At 41.1% G+C, this 7,094-nt stretch overlaps 1 pseudogene; it reads right to left on the bottom strand.

Moving 5' to 3' along the window:
- Window positions 1–2,927: 2,927 nt before the first annotated feature.
- LOC141164034 (general transcription factor II-I repeat domain-containing protein 2B pseudogene) lies at window positions 2,928–4,733 on the bottom strand (annotated as a pseudogene).
- Window positions 4,734–7,094: the final 2,361 nt, after the last annotated feature.

The following is a 7,094-nucleotide window of genomic DNA, read 5'->3' as shown; positions in this document are numbered from 1 at the left end:
GGGACATTATATTATATGTTGGTCTGTGGGGACATTATATTATATGTGGGTCTGTGAGGACATTATATTATATGTGGGTCTGTGAGGACATTATATTATATGTGGGTCTGTGAGGACATTATATTATATGTGGGTCTGTGAGGACATTATATTATATGTGGGTCTGTGAGGACATTATATTATATGTGGGTCTGTGAGGACATTATATTATATGTGGGTCTGTGGGGACATTATATTATATGTGGGTCTGTGAGGACATTATATTATATGTGGGGCTGTGAGGACATTATATTATATGTGGGTCTGTGGGGACATTATATTATATGTGGGTCTGTGGGGACATTATATTATATGTGGGTCTGTGGGGACATTATATTATATGTGGGTCTGTGGGGACATTATATTATATGTGGGTCTGTGGGAACATTATATTATATGTGGGCCTGTGGGGACATTATATTATATGTGGGTCTGTGAGGACATTATATTATATGTGGGTCTGTGAGGACATTATATTATATGTGGGTCTGTGGGGACATTATATTATATGTGGGTCTGTGGGGACAATATATTATATGTGGTTCTGTGAGGACATTATATTATATGTGGGTCTGTGAGGACATTATATTATATGTGGCTCTGTGGGGACATTATATTATATGTGGGTCTGTGGGGACAATATATTATATGTGGTTCTGTGAGGACATTATATTATATGTGGGTCTGTGGGGACATTATATTATATGTTGGTCTGTGGGGACATTATATTATATGTGGGTCTGTGAGGACATTATATTATATGTGGGTCTGTGAGGACATTATATTATATGTGGGTCTGTGAGGACATTATATTATATGTGGGTCTGTGAGGACATTATATTATATGTGGGTCTGTGAGGACATTATATTATATGTGGCTCTGTGAGGACATTATATTATATGTGGGTCTCTGGGGACATTATATTATATGTGGGTCTGTGAGGACATTATATTATATGTGGGTCTGTGAGGACATTATATTATATGTGGGTCTGTGAGGACATTATATTATATGTGGGTCTGTGAGGACATTATATTATATGTGGGTCTGTGGGGACATTATATTATATGTGGGTCTGTGAGGACATTATATTATATGTGGGTCTGTGAGGACATTATATTATATGTGGGTCTGTGAGGACATTATATTATATGTGGGTCTGTGGGGACATTATATTATATGTGGGTCTGTGAGGACATTATATTATATTTGGGTCTGTGGCAGGGGTGGGCAATTAATTTTGCCAGGGGGCCGCATGAGAAATTGGGATGGTTTTAGAGGGCCGGACTAATATAATTAACTCCGTTCTACCAATACTGTATATATGGAGAAACCAGAGGACACACGAGTATAGTAGCAAAAAACAAAATATATTTATTAATAATACATAAACATAATAGTAGAAAATATTGCAAAAACAAAGTAATAGGGCAAAGGGGATCTAAAAAGGCAGTGCCAGACCCCATGACCCATGGCAGTGAAGCTGCAAGGCCGTCCCAGGTAAAGAGGGCATCATTAAATGTACATATGTAACGACACTCCAAATGCCAGTATATAGTAACCACATATAATTATAATGGTTAACCCTTAATAGGGCACATGTCTAAGGAGGGCCATATAGTCCAAGAACACTCCCGGTAGTAATGCATACTATTCATGCATAATAGCAGTAATTAACCCTTATAAGACACGAATCAAAAAAGGGGTCATATGATGAGCACGGCCGGGGGGGCGTGGTTCCGAGTGCGCGCGCCGCTTTACACCAATGAACTACGCCCCTACCAGTCACGTGACTAATCACGTGACTGGCTGTGGGCGTATATATTCAGGTCCTGTTAGGTACACTAAATAGCGCCTCTTGAAAAAGAAGAGCGAAACGCGCGTCGAGGCGCGTCTTCACCTGTTGGCACTCCCTTTGATCCCTCTGGCAGTCTGCAGGCTCTCCGTTGCCCGGTGCCCGGTGTCTATCATCTGGGTGAGTTATTGTCCTCACTTCTCTGGCATTTTCTGTGTTTCCAGGCACTTCCTGGGTATATAGCAGTTAGGACTTCGATCTCTGACAGTCATATTATCCTTACATGGAGTTACTATTCTTTGAGTTTCGTGCTCATCATATGACCCCTTTTTTGATTCGTGTCTTATAAGGGTTAATTACTGCTATTATGCATGAATAGTATGCATTACTACCGGGAGTGTTCTTGGACTATATGGCCCTCCTTAGACATGTGCCCTATTAAGGGTTAACCATTATAATTATATGTGGTTACTATATACTGGCATTTGGAGTGTCGTTACATATGTACATTTAATGATGCCCTCTTTACCTGGGACGGCCTTGCAGCTTCACTGCCATGGGTCATGGGGTCTGGCACTGCCTTTTTAGATCCCCTTTGCCCTATTACTTTGTTTTTGCAATATTTTCTACTATTATGTTTATGTATTATTAATAAATATATTTTGTTTTTTGCTACTATACTCGTGTGTCCTCTGGTTTCTCCATATTGTTTAAGAGTAGGCAATTTGAACCTGGTGCTGGACTACTTGTCCTAGCACCATGTTCTATACCATAGTATTTATTTGGCCAGTTTTGTTTTCAATACTGTATATATACATATGCTATCTTTTCATAAACAAACAGTATGTTAAACAATGCAAAGATTTAAAATACAATGAAAATACGGAGGACCTAATTACATCATTATTTAATGATAAGATGTTGAACTGCAACCAGCTTGTGATTGTTCACTTTAGAAAATTGTTAACTTTAACAGTGTTTGGAAAAAACTTGCTATTTTAGGTCAAGATATCATGTTAGTTTTTTAACGAACGGCATCCCTTTAACTTCGTAAAGAACAGAAAATTAAACATTTCAATAACATGAAAATGTTCAATGAGAGTAAACTAGCCTGTTTTGGGCCTGAACAAGTTCATTGAAGTTAGGTTCAATATCTGAGGTGGATATGCGAAGAACAGCACACAAGTGATCATCACTGAGAGAGGATCTGTATCTGGATTTGTTGAACTTCATCAGTGAGAATGTTTGTTCACATACGTAGGTAGATCCAAAGAGAACCAACATCCTCTGAGCATGCCTCCTTATGTTTGGAAAGTTTTCCTCTTTGAGAGAAGAATAAAACTCCAGCTGTGATACTGATTTAAAAAGCTCTGCCAGTAGATTGTCAGACTGCAGATCAATGAGTTCTAACTGGACATCACTGGGTGCATTATCCACACAGCATGCAAAGGGAGAGGAAATCGTGTGCATTTCACTCTCAACTCCTTTGAAGTCTTCAAATCTTCTGGAAAATTCATCATATAAAGCCGCTAACATGGATGAATACTTGTCGAGGTGATCAGCTGATGGTGTGACTTCTTTCAGTGTTGGCACGTGAGTGAGAATTTTGTCCTTCAATTGGCTAGAAAGAAACTTCAACTTTCTCATGAAAGCTGTCACCAAGCTGAACATTTCATGTGCAAAGAGGCCTTTGCCTTGGAGCTTGCTATTTAGCTCATTCATTAGTGTAGTCACATCAATGGCAAAGGCCAGATCTGCCATCCAGTGCTTATCTGAGAACTCTGGGATGTCTTTGCCTTTCATCTTACAAAAATCCTGAATCTCAGCTCTCAGGTCCCATACTCTTTTAAGCACCTTTCCAAGGCTGAGCCATCTCACAGCGGTGTGGTAGCCTATGTCACTATGTTCACTTTCTTGCTCCTCCAACAGTGCAACAAACTGTCTGTGATTCAGCCCTCTTGCCCTGATAAAATTAACTGTCTTAGTTACAACATCAACAACATGGCTGATTTTTAGCACCGACTTGCACAGCACTTCTTGATGAATAATGCAATGCAAAAATATCAATTTCTGTTCTGGGTTTATTTCATTCACTTTATCTTGCATCCGCTTCAAAAGTCCAACGTTTTTCCCTGTCATATTTGGACAGCCATCGGTTATAACACTTACTAATTTGTTCCATTTTAGGCCCAGTTTGTCCATGGATGCATTTACTTCGGTGAACAAATCACTCCCTGTTGTGGTACCTTTCATTGATCGCAAAGCTAACAGCTCTTCGGTCATCTCAAATTTTTTTGTTATTCCGCGTACAAAGATAAGTAACTGGGCGGTATCACGGATATCACAGCTCTCGTCCAGAGCCATGCAAAAAAAAATAAAATCATCAACTTTGTTTTTCAGCTGAAACTCCAAATTCCCCGCAATGTCTTCTACCCGTCTTGTTACGGTTCGTCTGGAGAGGGGCACATTTGAAAATGCTTCTTTTTTCTTAGGACAAATTATCGCTGCAGAGTCCACCAAACATTCTTTGACGAACTCCCCTTCACAGAATGGCTTACTGTTTCTTGCAATTTTGTGGGATATTACAAAGCTTGTCCTGACGGCTGCATCCCTGGATGTGTGGAGCTTTGTAAAAAATCCTTGCTGCCTTTGCAGTTTTGATAGCAAATCTTCAGATGCCCGTGCCTGCTCTGCCTCTGTCAAGTTCTTGTATTTCTCTGCATGTTTAGTCTCATAATGGCGACTTAAATTGTAATCCTTAAACACAGCTATCTGCTCTCCACAAACTAAGCATACAGCTTTACCTTTGGCTTCAGTAAATAAATATTTAGAAGTCCATTCCTTTTTAAAAACTCTGCATTCTGCATCAATCTTCCTTTTTTTAATGTTAGCTGACATATTTAAGGGCTAACTGTGACCCGCAGATGTCAGGGTCTACTCTGGTGCAAGGATGATAAAGCTCACTGCGTCTGCTGGGACTCCTGTGGTTCCTGATGTATCATGAGAACAGGAGTGGTACACACATACCACGTGCTTCCTCCCCTGTCCCCTGCAGCAGCCACTCTGTTCTTCTGACACTCGGGCAGAGAATCGGGACTCCCATTGGAAGAATTGTCTGCCCGAGTGTCAGAAGAACAGAGTGGCTGCTGCAGGGGACAGGGGAGGAAGCACGTGTACTCATCATTCCTCAGGAACCGGAGGAGTCCCGGCAGACGCGGTGAGCTGTGTCCCGCGGCCGGTCACATACAGAAACATTCCCCCCTTCCTTTTCATAACCAGTGTAACACAGCCCAACTCACATGCTCCAGAGACCATACAGTACGCCTGCCCTGCAGGCTCTGGAGCAGCACCAAGGCCCCCACCACAGCCCCCTATCCCCGCACTGACTTACATAGCCGCTGCTCTGTCAGCGGTGCGCGGGATGAGTCACCGCCTCAGTCCATCCAGGGATCCCAGCTTCAGAGGTTGCGAGCTGCCCCCGCCCCCTAGACCCGCCCCCTAGCGTCAGAGAGGACGCGCCCAGCGTGTCTATCAAGCGCCCGGCGTGTCTCTAACTCACGGCAGAAGGAAGGAACCGGAGGAGTCCCGGCAGACAAGGTGAGATCATGCATCCTTGCTGATCTGCCGGAGCGCCTCCGCGGGCCGGTCACTGACAGCCGGCGGGCCAGATGCGACCCGCGGGCCGCCCCTTGCCCGGGTCTGGTCTGTGGGTACATTATATTATATGTGGGTCTGTGAGGACATTATATTATATGTGGGTCTGTGAGGACATTATATTATATGTGGGTCTGTGGTGACATTATATTATATGTGGGTCTGTGAGGACATTATATTATATGTGGGTCTGTGGGGACATTATATTATATGTGGGTCTGTTGGGACATTATATTATATGTGGGTCTGTGAGGACATTATATTATATGTGGGTCTGTGGTGACATTATATTATATGTGGGTCTGTGGTGACATTATATTATATGTGGGTCTGTGAGGACATTATATTATATGTGGGTCTGTGAGGACATTATATTATATGTGGGTCCGTGAGGACATTATATTATATGTGGGTCTGTGGTGACATTATATTATATGTGGGTCCGTGAGGACATTATATTATATGTGGGTCTGTGGTGACATTATATTATATGTGGGTCTGTGAGGACATTATATTATATGTGGGTCTGTGGGGACATTATATTATATGTGGGTCTGTGAGGACATTATATTATATGTGAGTCTGTGAGGACATTATATTATATGTGGGTCCGTGAGGACATTATATTATATGTGGGTCTGTGAGGACATTATATTATATGTGGGTCTGTGGGGATATTATATTATATGTGGGTCTGTGGGGACATTATATTATATGTGGGTCTGTGAGGACATATTATATGTGGGTCTGTGAGGACATTATATTATATGTGGGTCTGTGGGGACATTATATTATATGTGGGTCTGTGGTAACATTATATTTTATGTGGGTCTCTGGTGACATTATATTATATGTGGGTCTGTGGGGATATTATATTATATGTGGGTCTGTGGTGACATTATATTATATGTGGGTCTGTGAGGACATTATATTATATGTGGGTCTGTGAGGACATTATATTATATGTGGGTCTGTGGGGACATTATATTATATGTGGGTCTGTGAGGACATATTATATGTGGGTCTGTGAGGACATTATATTATATGTGGGTCTGTGAGGACATTATATTATATGTGGGTCTGTGAGGACATTATATTATATGTGGGTCTGTGAGGACATTATATTATATGTGTGTCTGTGGGGACATTATATTATATTTGGGTCTGTGGGTACATTATATTATATGTGGGTCTGTGGGGACATTATATTATATGTGGGTCTGTGGTAATATTATATTATATGTGGGTCTGTGGTGACATTATATTATATGTGGGTCTGTGGGGACATTATATTATATGTGGGTCTGTGAGGACATTATATTATATGTGGGTCTGTGAGGACATTATATTATATTTGGGTCTGTGGGTACATTATATTATATGTGGGTCTGTGAGGACATTATATTATATGTGGGTCTGTGGGGACATTATATTATATGTGGGTCTGTGAGGACATTATATTATATGTGGGTCTGTGAGGACATTATATTATATTTGGGTCTGTGGGTACATTATATTATATGTGGGTCTGTGAGGACATTATATTATATGTGGGTCTGTGGGGACATTATATTATATGTGGGTCTGTGAGGACATTATATTATA

Source organism: Phyllobates terribilis, unplaced genomic scaffold, assembly GCF_046119375.1.
Source record: "Phyllobates terribilis strain yellow unplaced genomic scaffold, ASM4611937v1 Scaffold_10__3_contigs__length_209671492, whole genome shotgun sequence".
Taxonomy (NCBI): Eukaryota; Metazoa; Chordata; class Amphibia; order Anura; family Dendrobatidae; genus Phyllobates; species Phyllobates terribilis.
Note: the sequence above shows the minus strand (reverse complement) of the source record. Positions and strands in the feature narration are given on the sequence as shown.